General features: G+C 39.8%; 1 pseudogene; it reads left to right on the top strand.

The window, feature by feature from the left end:
- The first annotated feature begins 714 nt into the window (after nucleotides 1–714).
- LOC149218246 (uncharacterized) lies at nucleotides 715–922 on the top strand (annotated as a pseudogene).
- Nucleotides 923–16,179: the final 15,257 nt, after the last annotated feature.

The following is a 16,179-nucleotide window of genomic DNA, read 5'->3' as shown; positions in this document are numbered from 1 at the left end:
CTTGACACAGAAAAATGTGTTGATTAAGGATATTTTGTTAAAAACTCGCTATGGTAATGAGAAAAGGACATGTGGATAACATTTCCAGCTCCCATTTCCACATTGACTGGCAACAAACATTCCAAATCTCTAAATCTAGCAGTCGTTCTAGAAGCAATTGATTTTGTTACTTGAGCATAGGCCAAATACATAACAGTTTTGACCAGTCATTTTAAAATGCGTTTTATGACCAAAACTAAAACATGGGTTTTCTTCAGAACGGAGTCAATAATGTTCCTCACGAGCAATTTTCTCAAATTCATACCATTTGAGAGATTTTTGGGGTTCTTTGGAGCCTTATTTTGTAGATTGCGTGGAAAAACTGTTTTTCAATTCAATGCACAATTACTTCAGTTGCGGCCATGCTGAAAGGATCAAATCCGGTTTACCTGTTCTACAAGAGGTGGATCCGTCAATATAACGATTGAAGATATGCGAGTAGACCGTGTTTCAAGTGTTTGAGGTCATGTGGATCCCGAGAGAGCTGCAGATCTAGGGTAGTTCGATTGGAGGAATAAAAGAAACTCAAGAGATGTTGGACTTCTGTACAGAGTATAACACCTCCTGCATGATTGAAAACATTCCAATCGATTACGTGAATACACCAATGAAACGATTAAGTGAAGGGAGATGTGAAGTACCAACATTTTCTGGTGCAATCTCTCGACAAAAAAAATGACAACATCTAGGCGCCTTGCAGACAGGGAAAGTGCCAAGTTTCAGAAAAACATCCTGAAGAGTGGAGTTGTGCCCTAAAACAACAGTAAAGAAAGGCAATTTGTATCCAGTGGGGCCAATCGTGCTTGGTTTCTTTGTCTTTGTTGTGATTGGATCATCTATTTTTTAAATTATTCGAACAACATCTAGTGGTGGCATGGCTTAGAAGCTGTGAACTATTTTTGAAAGTAGATAGATCGAGAGTTTTCTATGAATGAGAGGTTCACCTCTTATAAGGGAGCGAGCTTTCTTTTGTCTATTTCAAGTTTGCAGACACAAGTCTCTAGGACAGTCTTGCTAGTGATACATTTTTCCAATATTCATGTAGTGAGTCAACAATTCCAATATGGAATTTCTGCAACATATGAATCCATTTTTAAGATCAGAAGCACATCACCTGCAACTTTATTATATAATGCCTTAGATCACTTTGACATGAGAAGTGCAAAGGCTGATGAGAACCTCAGGTTGATTCGTTTCTCTTTCCCTGAGGTAATCGAAACATGGACAACAAACATTCCAGGGCAGAGGATGATTTACCATTTTTCTTTGCTTTTTTTCTTTTTGAGATTCTTACCATCCAACTCATCTGAAGAAGAAACATGTACTTTCATTTAGATTTATCAAGTTTTACTCGAGAGTCTACATTTTAAAAATCTGCAATTTGTTTTAACGAAAAAGACCTCTCATAATTGTACAAAAAAATTGATACAAAATGATATTGTTTCTTTGAGTCTTGCAGACAGAGTAGCAAACAAGACTATGACATCAACATCTATAGGTATTTCTAAAAATTTCTTCGTTGTTTTAATGCGGGTAACAAAAAAAAAGGTTTTTTTTTTTTTTTTTTTTTTTTTTTTTTTTTTTAAATAAAATTGGTTCACTGCATTTTCTAATCAATAAAACAAATGGGGATTTTCTCGTTTTTTCTGAAAAGGTACTTATCAATAGAAAGATCGAACTGATTATCTATGTATTTTTATATACCTAACTATCCATGCAGGATTTTTAGGTGCAGGAAATGCACAATTTTGCAGCTGAAAAACAATTTTGCAACTAAAAAAACAATTTTGCAGCTATCTATTCATTTCAATGATCAATTTGTTGACAATGAATTCTAATCAGAAATTCATAATCAACATGCCATATCATCTGCCTACTTCATCTTTCACATCAGCACCATGTCACACTCACGAATGACAATTTTCGTTGTTTCACAAAAAATTAAAATAAGCATAAATTTCTCATACGACATCGGTTTTCAACAACTCAAACATCATTGGAAAGATCTCGACGAGATCTACACAATGAGAAATCTTTCATTAAAATTTGAACAGTAAAAGAATGAAGAAATTGCTGACAAGACATGACAGGTAACTTAAGGCACTAGTTCCGAAACAGGTAAAAATTCATTTGATTTTTCTTTCCTGAATTTGTTTTATTTGTACCAATTCTATTATTTTTTGTGTAAATGTCATAAATAGAGAGATTGATCACCTCTCTCTTTTGATAATCTTAAAGTTCATTTCAGAAAAAAGTATTAGTTTTTTTTTGCAGGTTCCAGAAAGATAAACAGATGACCACAAGCAAACAATGTCTCTCAAAGACCACATTTCTTAAGAACATGATCAGAGCAACATCAAAGATGAAATATCCAAGCATGAGCACACGATTTTGGATAAATAATTCAAAGTCATATCCATCACACCATTTAAAAACCTTTCAGATACCAGTCTCACCATTGCATTCCTACTTATTTAGTCAATAAAATCTTCATCTCATTTTCCTTCACAATCATTTTCCTGCCTCGCTTTCAGTAACCTGTAACCCAACAATAAAACCATTCAACTCCCTTACTAAGCTGATTCATTTCATTTCCTTTTTGTTTTGTCAAATAAACCTTGATCCACTGCAAAAAATTTCATCCATAGTGCTTCAAAATCATTGTTTTTTTGGCTCACGTTAGATGATGGAGGATTCATTAAGGCCTCCCTTCTAACAAGTCTTGGCCTATCGACATCAACACATTATCTAGGTTCAAGGCTAGAGCCCTTATTAGTATGTTGAGGCTTGTATGCCTTAATGACAAGTTCTCTCGATGACAATCATGGGAATACATCAATGTCCCTTGATCGTTGGATCTTGCAAGTGGCTCAACATCAACTAATCTATTAGCACTTCACAAGATGTACTTAGGTGCCTTTATTGGGTTGTGTTATATTCTTTCCACGACTAGCCCACGTAGTTAACCAGGGGGTTAGAGGGGGGGCAGAGCCCCCCCTTCGTTGTGCCGATTGTGTAGTGGGGGGGTCATAGGGGGTTTGAGGGGTGCAGGTAACCCCACTCTATGGGGTTCGGGGCAGCGCCCCGGAAAATTTTGGTTTTGGAATCTATGTTAGGTTGGGCAGACCCACCTATGGTTTTGTACATGATTTTTGCACATGTTTTTGGACGCGATGGTTTTTCGATCCATGGTTTTGGACGGAATGGTTTTCGGTCCATGGTATTGGATGCTTCGACATGTATAAATATGTATTATAACAATGAAAGAAACATAATGAAAAATCAAGCTGGTAGTCCCGGTTTTGGGAACCAGGGGAAGATCTCTGTGTATATGTGTTTTATGTGTTATTCTCTCGCATTGTTTATTTTCTGTGTTTTAGAATTCGTATGCAGGTAATTTCTGTACGGGGTTAAAACCTACATTTGGTATCAGAGCAGTTTTTGGCTTCAAGGGGACGCCTTTGTTGCTGAGGGGTTCCTCTCGGGCCTGTGGTAGACCCTGTTCAGTGGGAGATCTGCAAGATCGATTTTGGTGGTGAAAGAAGATGGCGAGTAGTGGAAAGATAGAGATCGAGAAATTTAATGGTCAGAGTTTTGAATTGTGGAAACTCAAGATGGAGGATCGGTTGGTGGATAAAGATCAGTGGATCGTGGTAGATCCAAGTACTAGACCAACAGGAGTGTTCGATGAAAAACGGAAGAAGTTGGATCATAAGGCAAAGAGCACAATACGATTGTGTGTCTCAGATTCAGTATTGCTGAATGTGTCAGGGGAAGCTACGGAGAAGGCTTTGTGGGACAAGTTAGGGACTTTGTACCAATCTAAGTCTCTGGTGAATAAACTGTTCATGCGGAAAAAGCTGTATAACCTGAGGATGAAAGATGGAGGCTCAGTGACAGAGCATCTGAACGCATTTAATACTGTGGTAAGTCAGTTAGCATCTGTTGATATTAAAATTTCTGATGAAGATAAGTGCATCAGTTTGTTGTGTTCTCTACCAGATTCGTGGGATAGTCTGGTTATTGCAATAGGTAGCAATGCAACTTCCTTGCAGTTTGATGAAATAATCTCATACTTGCTGATGGAGGAGATGAGATGGAAAAATATGGAGAGGCAGAATGGTGATGCCTTGTCTGTACGAGGACGGTCCTAGAACAGAAACAAAAATAAGTCATCGAGTGGGAGATCTAAATCTTCAGGAAAACCTGTAAAGGTGGTGTGCTGGAAATACGGAAAGGAAGGGCACTACAAAAGGGACTATAAATCTAAAGCTCCTGACAAAGGAAAGGGATCTGATGATGCTTCTTCCGTAGAGGCGAAAACCACCTCGGATGAAGGTGGGGATGTGTACTTGGCTTCTTCAAGTACACATGTAGATCATGAGGCATGGTTGATTGACTCAGGTGCATCCTTTCACTTCACTCCCCACAGAGAGTGGTTCTGCGAGTATGAGAAATACGATGGTGGTGATGTCTTCTTAGGGGATGATAGGAAGGCTAGAATCATTGGTCGCGGAAAAGTAAAGTTGAAGTTGCAAGGTGGAAGGGTTAGAACACTTATGTGTGTTCTGCATATTCCTGCATTGGCCAGAAATCTGATTTCTATAAGCAAGTTGGGTGATGCAGGTGTAAAAACAATGTTTGAGAAGGATACTTGCAAGATGGTTCGGGGAACACTGGTATTGATGCGGGGAGTTTGGATTGGAACTCTGTACAAGCTGCAAGGTAGCACGGTTGTTGATGGGTGCAACAGTTTTGTGGTTCCTAAAAGTGGAGCAGAAAATCTAGTGGTCTCTGGAGAGAAGACCATGCTGTGGCATCAAAGGCTTGGACATATTGGAGAGAAGGGCCTTCGAATACTTCATGGTAAAGGTATGGTAGAAGGTATGAGTAATAGCTCTCTGGATTTTGATTTCTGTGAAAATTGTGTATATGGGAAGCATAATCGGGTTAGTTTCCCCTCTGGTGGTAAGAGGGTGAAACATCTATTAGAGCTTGTGCATAGTGATGTGTTTGGACCTGTGAAGGTTCCATCACTAGGTAAGTCTATGTACTATGTATCATTTATAGATGGATTCTCAAGGAATACATGGATATATTTCCTTAAGAAGAAATCTGAAGTCTTTGACAGGTTTAAAGAATTCAAGGCTTTGGTGGAAAACAAGACAGAGAAGAAGATAAAGGTGCTGAGGACAAATAACAGTGGAGAGTTTTGTAGTAAGGAATTGAAAGAATTCTATAAGAAGTGTGGTATAGCACGGGAGAAGACTACTCCATATACACCTCAACAAAATGGAGTTGCAGAAAGAATGAACAAGACGTTGATGGAAAGGGCAAGAAGCATGCTAAGTGGTGCCGGGTTAGGACAAGAATTCTAGGCAGAGGCAGTGGAGACAACATGTTACCTGGTCAACAGATCACCTTCATCAGCGTTGGAGGATAAAACTCCACAAGAGGTATGGACTGGTAAGAAACCCTCTCTTTCACATATGAGGGCATTTGGATGTGATGCATATGTACATGTTCCAAAGAAGAAACGGACCAAGTTGGATAGTAAATCTGAAAAGTGCATCTTTATTGGGTATAAGGATGGTTTAAAGGGTTATAAGCTTTGGAACCCAGTAACAAGGAAGGTTGTGTACAACCGAGATGTGGTGTTCAGAGAGGTGAAAGATGTTATTAAACATGAAGTCCAACCAAAGGAAACTGAGAAGATAGAGTTTGAGCTAAAGGAGGAAGAACCAGACTCTACAGCAGAGGAGGAATCAGAAGATGAAGAGCCACAAACTCCAAGTGTGAGGAGATCAGTTCAAGAAAGAAGGCAGCCAGAAGGGTATAGTCCATCTGCCTTTTGTTCAAATTTTGCTTTATCTATTACTGATGATGATCCCAGAACTGTGAAGGAAGAAGTAGATTCAGAGGATGGAAAACTCTGGAAAGAGGCCGTGGTTGATGAAATGGCATCTTTGCACAAAAATGAGGCTTGGGATCTGGTGGAGTTGCCGGCTGGAAGGAAACCCATTGGCAGCAAATGGGTGTTCAAGAAGAAGACAAATGCAGAAGGAAAGGTGGAGAAATACAAAGCTCGGTTGGTAGCAAAAGGTTATTCCCAGGTGTCGGGAATTGATTTTGGTGAAATTTTTCTCCTGTTGCCAAGGTAACTTCTATTAGATTACTTTTATTTGTTGCTGCTGTTTTTGATTTTGAGGTAGAACAGATGGATGTGAAGACAACATTTCTTCACGAGGATCTGGAAGAGGAGATCTACATGAAGCAACTTGAAGGCTTTGTGTTGAAGGGTAAGAAAGAACTGGTATGCAAGTTAAAGAAGTCTTTGTATGGGTTAAAACAATCACCAAGGATGTGGTATCAGAAATTTGATACATTTATATGGGGATTTGGCTTCACCAGAAGCAAAGCAGATCACTGTGTGTATTTTAAATTAATTGGTGACCGTGTTATTTATCTAGTCTTGTATGTGGATGATACGTTACTGGTTGGAAATGACAAAGAAATTATCCAGGATTTTAAGACCCATTTGTCCTCCAAATTTGACATGAAAGATCTTGGTGCTACAAACTATATTTTGGGCATGGAAATTAAAAGAGATTAGACAAAGAGGAAGATGTGGTTAAACCAGAGGCAGTATGTCGAGACAATATTGCAGAGATTTAATATGCAGGATAGTAAACCGGTGAAGGTTCCTATTCCTGTAGGTGTAAAGTTATTTGCTGAACAGTGTCCCAAGGCACAAGAAGAGGAAGATGACATGTCCCGTGTTACATATGCAAGTGCAGTCGGTAGCTTGTTGTATGCGATGGTCTATACTAGACCAGACATTGCACATGCAGTGGGAGTATTGAGCAGGTTTATGTCAAAACCAGGGAAGGAGAACTGGACAGCAGTGAAGCGGGTTTTCAGGTATTTGCGTGGCACTAGTGATTATGGTTTGTGCTACCAAGGAAGACCAGGATTGGACATAGTGTTGGATATTCGTGGCTTTGTTGATGTAGACTGGGCTGGAGATCTGGATCAGAGAAGATCTACAAGTGGGTATGTGTTTAACCTATTTGGAGGTGCAGTCAGTTGGATGAGTAAGAAACAATCTGTAGTGGCACTATCAACTACAGAGGCAGAATACATGGCAGCCACTTATGCAAGAAAGGAAGCAGTTGTAGGTTTTAACCCCGTACATAAATTACCTGCATACGAATTCTAAATCACAGAAAAATAAACAATGCGAGAGCATAACACATAAAACACATATACACAGAGATTTTCCCATGGATCCCAAAACCGGGACTACCAGCTTGATTTTTCATTATATTCCTTTCAATGTTACAATACATATTTATACATGCCGAAGCATCCAATACCATGGACCGAAAACCATCGCGTCCAAAACCATGGACCGAAAACCATAGGTAGGTTCGCCCAACCTAATATAAGGTCCAAAAAAATTTTTCTCGGGGCGCTGCCCCGGACCCCGTAGAGGAGGGCTACCCACCCCCCTCAAACCCCCCGAACAGGGGGGCCTGCCACCCCCCCTATGATCCCCCAGCTGGGCAATTGGCGCAACGAAGGGGGGGCTCCGCCCCCCCCTCTAACCCCCCGGTTGACTACGTGGGTTAATCGTGGAAAGAATATAACACAACCCAACATCAATTTGGTTGCAGAGATTGTGTTCAAGTATGGGGTTAGTACAGGGAGCTATAAGGATAGACTGTGACAGCCAAAGTGCAATTTTCTTGGCAAAGAACCCTGCATATCATTCAAAGACAAAGCACATTGATGTTCAGTATCACTTTGTGAGGGATATGATAGAAGACAAAAAGGTGTTGTTGGTAAAGGTGGACACTTTGAAGAATACTGCAGATGCATTGACAAAATCTGTGAGCTCTGAGAAGTTCTCTTGGTGTAGAGAAACAATGGGTGTTTCAGGGCTGGAAAAATGACTAAGCTCTCCTATGGCCCCCTATGGAAAGAAAACAACAAGTGGGAGAATGTTGGGTTGTGTTATATTCTTTCCACGACTAGCCCACATAGTTAACTGGGGGGTTAGAGGGGGGGCAGAGCCCCCCCTTTGTTGCACCGATTGCATAGCGGGGGGTCACAGGGGGTTTGAGGGGTGCAGTTAACCCCACTCTATGGGTCATTGCCCCGGAAAATTTTGGTTTTGGAACCTATGTTAGGTTGGGCAGACCCACCTATGGCTTTGTGCATGATTTTCGCACATGTTTTTAGACGCGATGGTTTTTCGGTCCATGGTTTTGGACGCGATGTTTTTCGGTCCATGGTATTGGATGCTTCGGCACATGTAAATATGTATTATAACATTGAAAGGAATATAATGAAAAATCAAGCTGGTAGTCCCGGTTTTGGGATCCAGGGGAAATCTCTGTGTATATGTGTTTTATGTGTTATTCTCTCGCATTGTTTATTTTCTGTGTTTTAGAATTCGTATGCAGGTAATTTCTGTACGGGGTTAAAACCTACAGCCTTGGCACTCATTGACATTAATGGTGAGTTTGCCTCACATTAGTTAACAAAATCCATTAATGGCCGGTAATCTAATGACTTCTCTTCATGCTCGACATCAATACATTTATTCGCATGACTAGAATTGTACAATTGGATTGTGTAACGATTGAAGACTACATCATTTCATCAATTTGTAGCAGGAATCAATTTGTAACAGTAGCAATAAATATCCCAATCTTGTCATTAACACAAAAAGAACAAAGAAGCAGATCAAATTCCTTTGTTTACATACTCCATGATCAAACATCAACAACCGCACTCTTCAGTATACACAACTCATCCACATTGAAGGTAAGTGAAGGTATGTTGTTTTCTAATTTTTAGTCATACAATTCCTTAAAAGATAAAATTGTAATTTTGGAAAATTCATCACTCCATTTATACTCCCTTTCTCATATTATCATAAACTGAAAACAACTTTAGTTGGGGGGAAGGGACATCAATTCACATTTACATTTCATACACCATCATACATTTTCATTTCATTCCAACTCGCATATTCTTCCCAATCAACTATTGTTGCAGTATGACTCCAAAAGTTTATATGCTTTGCAAATTATCAATTCATTGATAATTACTAGAGGAATTGAAAATAAAATTCTCAATGTTTTCATGTATTTTGATGCAACAAAAACAATAAAAGTATTGTTACACAAGAACCAATACTCAAAAATTTTGGTTGTCACACAAGAACCAACCATCAAAAATATATGTTGCAATCAAATGCAAAAGAGAATATGATAACACAAAGTTTGAAGAAAATCCATACAATCCAAAGCTCATAAATAAGCAAAGCATTACAAAAGGATCAACTTATGGATAAATGAATCAACGCAATAGTTTCATGAGGACATGCAACAACTTCAGTTGGGGGGTATGTTGAGTCTCAAAATTGTCTTCCATTTTCATCCATATTTCCATCATTTCATGTCCATTTAATCTTCATCTCACGACCGTCTAGTCCTAAAACACTACATCAAGCAATCATCTTCACAAACATATGGGTTAGAATCCTTATTTTCCAAAATTATTTATTTACGCCATTATAAGTGAATTAATGATTAAAAACTAGGAAATTAACATAGTTTCATATACCTATATATGTGTTATGAGTTTTGTGACATGTGTAGGCTTATTTGGAGGTTCTAGAAAGGTCTTACTTGTCCTCCCAAGCACAAATTCGAATTTCAACTCAAGAGGTGGACCATATTCCAAGGAGAAATATCATGGAGATCTTTATGAGTCATAAGATTTGTATCTAACATTTAGGGATAAGATGAGACAAGTATGGATCTATTAGATATTTAAGGGATCTGCATTTATTGAGAAGATAACCCTAACTCATGTATAAATAAGAGGTGCATCCTTCAAAGGAAGCCAACAATTATCAGTTATTCATTAGCATCAGATTTATGATTGTTCATTCAACATGAATAATATCATTTTCTCCAAAATTATGAGTTATGAGTGTTGTTTGATTCTTAAGGTGTGATAGTTGTTCATGTGTGCTCGTTGAGGAATGGAAGGATCCCCGTCAACCACAATTTGCATACAATTGTAACATAATTTGATTTTTGCTATTTCCTTTATGAAAGTATGATTTACTTTCTGCAAATATGATTTACTTTCCTAGATTTGATTTGATTGTCATTAAACTGCTTTCTTACTAGTTATCCCAGTTTTCTTGCTTGACAACTAAATCACTAGTTGTTATTTACTGCTTTCTCACTAGCTGTTATTTACTGCTTTCTAGATTATCATAGATTTGCTTCTTATAGTTGTTCATAGATTAGTTTATAATTTTTTAGAAAGGCCATGTCATTCATTCATTTCACCCTTAGAATCTAATTTAGTTTTCTTGCATGTGATTTCTTTTGCAGATTTCTTTAGTTATAGTTGTAATATGCATTTCCATTCTAAACAAACTTTCTACAACAATTTCATATGAGGTTCCATATATTTTGGTTTGCTTCTAAGTTTACGAAACCCCCGGGTTGACAAATTAAATGACAGGGATTTAACATACAATTAAATCGCCCTACAAGTTGTATTCTCAAGGTTAAACCTTTATTCCAACTGTCAGCTTTAGCCTTATGCTCGAAAACAAGAATCTCATCAATCTGCGAATCAAAAGGCAATACAATCTCCTCTTTTTTTGGAGAAGGAAGATTTTCTAAGAACTGTTTAGGATCTTGGAAACTATATGACTGAATCTGAAAATCCAAAAATTCAATACCCTTCTTAAATCTTTCAGCAATTAATTCAAGAAAACAAAATTTACTCTAAAGAGAAATTTTCTCGTTTTCAAACAATGAAACGCGGCCATTGAAAAAGCTTCATCAATTTGAAAATATGTTAACGTATCCCTGAATTATTTTAAAACCTCACCATATCTAGGGTTTACCACATACTCTGTCATGTTTCTTAGCAAGAAATCTGATCAATATGCAGTGGAGTCGCCATGAGTTTTTTGCAAATATGGATTCTTTAACAGTGGAGTCACCCTGAAAACTTTGAAGCTCTGGATGCTTGAATCATGGAGTCGCCAAGTGAATGATACAACCTTCTTGTGTCTGATCACTATCCACCATCAGTATTCAGATCTAGAACTTGATTTTCTTTTTGTAGAAATTCCCACTGTAGATCATCAGATTATGCAATAGACTGAAGCAAAATACAAGATCTACTTCTACAATAAACTTTGCGGAAGCTTAATCAATTTGAGCACGATCAATGAGAACACATATAACTGAGAATGAGAAATCAATCATGCATAACACATAAGAAATAACCTGGGAAAGCCTCGGCCTAAAACCCCAATCTCTGTATTATCATACAAGTGGAAATCTTGTTCAAGTTACAAAAAGAATCAGCTCTCAAGCTATCCTGCTCTCTCTGCAATCAAACAATACAACTCACAGACTGAATAGACACTGTATATGTCCTCAAGCCCTCCAAGCCTCCTATTTCCTTGTGCAGTTTTACTTGGGGTCCAGTGAAGCCACATGTGTGAATTGGCCTCATCACACTCGCAAAACCTAAAGAAGTAACTGTGCAATCCTCAAGGAAATAATTCCTTCTGCATGCAAGAGATATTCACAATGGAATATTATAGCAACTAATAGTACATTGCCCCTCCATCTGATCTCAACTGGGTCTCTGTCTAAACTGACATGCATGAGTTATTTATGAGAGAATATTCAATTATCTAAAGTGCAGCAGTTACATGCATGCATGCATTAACTAACTGAACTCACAATTAATTCAACAAACTGTTTGAATTAATCTAATTAGACCTGACTCAGTTTACTAAGTCAACTAATTACAACTCAATATTACAACTCATCCTTATCTCTTTAACTGATGGATAAATTCCTCAATCAATGGAGAAACTGTTGCATGTCCCCACATAGACTTCATGTTTGATTTTCTACAACTAATTAACTCATGGTGAATTAATTAATTATTTTACAAACAGATGGCAAGATCAAATTCGAATTTTTACTTCTCTATTTTAGTTCAGGGACTAACCAAAATAGGAAGGTATCCCGAAATGCTATTTATAGCAGTACTAAATTTAACACTTCTATATTTAGCATTTCTTGTTGCTATTTTCAACACTTCCTCTCAACAAGAAAGGGATTATCAGTAACTCCAATCCTGTCTCTGTGGAACTCGAATTTGCATTTTGACAATGCCTTAGTCAAAATATCTGCATCCTGTTCCTCGGTCGAAACATACAGCAACAACATGATCCTCTTGACCACACAGTCTCGAAGATGGTGATACCGGATATCAATGTGCTTGGACCTGTCATGAAAAATTGGATTCTCAGAGAGTTTGATACAACTCTAGTTACCGTAGTAGATCACAGTTCGATCCATCCTCTGACCAAACAATCCCACTAGAATCTTCCACATCCAAATGGCCTCACATGCAGCCTAACTAGCAGCCATGTATTCAGCCTCTGCTGAGCTAAGTGCAACTGATCTCTATTTCCTACTGTACCAGGAAACTGCAGTTGAACCAAGGTTGAAGATTCCTCTAGAAGTGCTCTTCTAGTCTAATGGACTCCCTGCCCAATCCGCATCTGTGAAGCCCTGAAGCTTCACTCCCTCTGTCTGTTTGTACCACAATCCGAACTGAGATGTGCCTCTGAGGTATCTCAGCACATGCTTCGTTTCCTTCCAAAGCAACTTGGTAGGTTGAACCATAGCTTGACTCAACTGGTTCACTGCAAAGCATAAGTCGGCTTGTGTGTTCACCAGATACATAAGTGAATCCACCAACTACCGATAAACAGTAGCAACTACTACCTCACTTGAAGTAGCATCCTCCTTTCTCTAGTTCCTAGCTAGAGGAGTCTGCATGGGCTTGCACTTCTCCATGTGAAAGCGCCTGAGTATCTCATTGGCATACTTGCCTTGAGACACAAATACTTCACCATCTTTCTGCCACACCTCCATGCCTAGAAAGTAGTGTATAAGACCCATGTCTTTCATTTCGAACTCTCTTGCAAGGTCCTCCTTGCAAGACTGTATCAGCTGATCATCACCTGTCAAAATCAGATCATCGACATAAAGAACAATGATCAATGCTTTACCTTCTACCATGATGTGGTAAAGGTTCACATCTACTTCACTCTTAGTGAATCCCAACCCGGTGAAATAGTTGTGGATCCTGGTGTACCAAGCATGGGGTGCTTGCTTAAGCTCATATAAAGCCCTCTTGAGTCGGCACACATGCGACTCACGATCGAAGGTCTCAAAACCCTCTGGCTGCTCAATGTACACCTCCTCCTCAATCTTCCCATTGAGGAATGTTATCTTCACATCCATCTGGTGGATATTCCACCCCATCTAAGCTGATAGTGCCAACATCGATTAATCGATGAGTACCTTACTATGGGAGAAAAAGTCTCATCGTAGTCGATCCCCTTGACCTGTGAGAAACCCTGGGCAACAAACCTTGCCTTATGTTTCTCAACACTGCCATCAGCTACTTGCTTTACCTTGTAAAGCCATCTGGAACTCACCACTGACTTACCCTGAGGTCTTGGGACAACATCCTACACACTTTTCTGAATGATAGAGTCGTACTCCTCAACCATTGCATCAACCCAGACTGGTTGCTCAATTGCCTACTTGAATGAAGAAGGTTCAGTATCTACACACTCCCCAACCAGGGCCATGTACCCAGTGTACCACTCGGGCGACCTCCTCTATATGTGCTAAGAAGATGGCTGTCCCACATTCTTTCGTGCATCTAGCATCAACCTGTCAGCTTCCCTTGAGCATTTCCACCCATCTATGGAAGTCTCAGCATGAGTGTATGTCTCCACTCTTGAATCCTTTGCATGTGGTTGCTCCGCATCAATTTGAGGCTCGTCCCCCTTAGGAACTGAAAGTTCCTCCTCTGCATGCAACTTGAGCTCCCTCTCAAGTGATAACCACATGGCTTTCTGCTCGTCGAACTTCAGATCCCTGTGTACCACTGTCCTTTGAGTGTTAGGTAGGTACACCCGATAGTTGTGGGGTGTATCCGTGTACCCCATAAGTATTCCCAACTCAGCTGTTGGGTCTAGCTTCTTCCTGGCATATTTGGTCACATGACAGTAAACTAATGATCCAAATATTCGGAAGTGACTTACATTAGGTTGCTTCCCGGAAAAGGCAGTGTCTTCATCCCCAGTATACGGTGCGGGCTTCTGTTCTGCAAGCATACTGTTGTATTGCATGCCTCAGCCCACAAATGTAGTGGTATTCTTTGGTCATGCAACATCGCTCGAGCTGCTCCCACAATCAATCTGTTCTTCCTTTTGGCCACCCCATTCTGTTGTGGGTTATGGGGTGCCGCCAGTTCCCGTTTTAATTCCTTTTGCAGTGCAGAAGCCTTTAAGATGTTGGGAGACATACTCTCCACCATTGTCGCTACGCAAGGCTTTTATTTTCTTTCCAGATTCTTTCTTTGCCAAGGCTTTAAACTCACAAAACCTCAAGAAGGTCCGATCCTTCTTTTGCATAAAGTAGATCCAACATCTACGAGAAAAATCATCAATAAAAATAACATAGTACCTTTGTTTAGCGGTGGAGGCTGTAGAGAATGGTCCACAAACATCTGAGTGAACTCGCTCCAGGATTGCTCCAGCTCTACTGTCTCGATTCGGAAAGGAAGATTTCGCATACTTACCCAAGGTACAACCTTTGCATGTATTCGTCTGCTCAAGTTTTCCCTTGGGTAATCCGGTAGAAATCTGTTGCATGATCTTTAGGGCTCCATGGTGCAAGTGGCCTAGTCTTCTATGCCATAGCTCGCCAACATCTTGGCTCTGCACCATCTCAGCTTTGGAACTCAATGCAGCACAATCATCTACCTCCAGCTTGTAGAGATTCTTTACTCGAATCCCAATTCACTTTGTCTTTCCAGTGCCGATATGCCTCAGGAATACCTTTCCTTTACTAAAGACTACATCATAACCTTTATCTTCTAGCATAGTGACAGACACAAGATTCTTCTTCAGAGCTGGTACATACTTTACATCAGTCAGGGTGAGGGGAGCTCCATGCTCTCTATGAAACACAACCGTACCTTCACCTGAAACAGGGTACTTTCCATCATCGCCCATCTCGATCCGCATCTAGAGATCCTTCTCCTCCAAGGTATTGAAAATATTCTTGTCATCTGACATGTGGAATGAAGATCCACTGTCCAGGTACCACACACATCCCACCATGGATGAAACCATGCATGCGATAAGCGAGAAATCCAGCTCAAACTGTGAGGCCAGTGCCTCACCATTAGATCCCTTTGAGGAACCCTTCTTGGATTTCTTCTGTGGACAATTCGTAGCATAATGGCCCACTTCATGACAATGAAAGCATTGCAATTTCGATTTGTCAATCTTCTTCCCAACATGGAAAGAACCGAATTTGGGATGGGATGCCTTCCCTTTACCTTTCCTCGCTTTACTTGCTAAGGCTAGATTTTCCTCATCATCTTGCTTCGATGAGGATCCATCTCTGGTGCTTCTTCTTATTTCATCCTACATCAGATCCGACCAAGGTCGTTCCCAATCTGGCAGTTTTTGTCTTCCATTAACCGAGTCTTGGTAGCTATGCTAGCTCTTAGGAAGACCAAGGAGTGCAAGACTCACCATGTCATCATCAACGGTTGTGATCCCTACACTTCCAAGCTCATCCCTGCAGGTGGTGAGCTTGTTCAGATATGTAGAGATCGTGTTGCCCTTTTCACACTTGATCTTATGAAGCTTGTCTTTCAGCGCCAACTTCCTCTAATCGTTGTTGTTCTGATATAGATCTTTCAATTTTTTCCACATCGAAAACGGTGTCTCCTTCCCATGGAGGCTTGAGACAATGTGGTCTCGAACTCCCTCCAGGAGGATTCTCCTTGCTCTAGCCACACATTTCTTCCATTCCGCTAGTTGAGTAGCATCAGTCGGCTTGGGGACTTCTTGATCAATGAAGTCCTTTAGACCGTTATCCTCTAATACTGCTTCCATGCGATCCTTCCAGGCTATATAATTCGAGCTGCCATCAAGGACATACTCGAGTCTTAAACCACTGAATGCCATTGGTGAAA

This window comes from Pinus tabuliformis, chromosome Q, assembly GCF_031772625.1.
Source record: "Pinus tabuliformis cultivar Carrire ecotype Pingquan chromosome Q, CPIR1, whole genome shotgun sequence".
NCBI classification, from domain to species: domain Eukaryota; kingdom Viridiplantae; phylum Streptophyta; class Pinopsida; order Pinales; family Pinaceae; genus Pinus; species Pinus tabuliformis.
The sequence above is the reverse complement of the archived record's forward strand: the minus strand, read 5'-3'. Positions and strand labels throughout refer to the sequence as shown.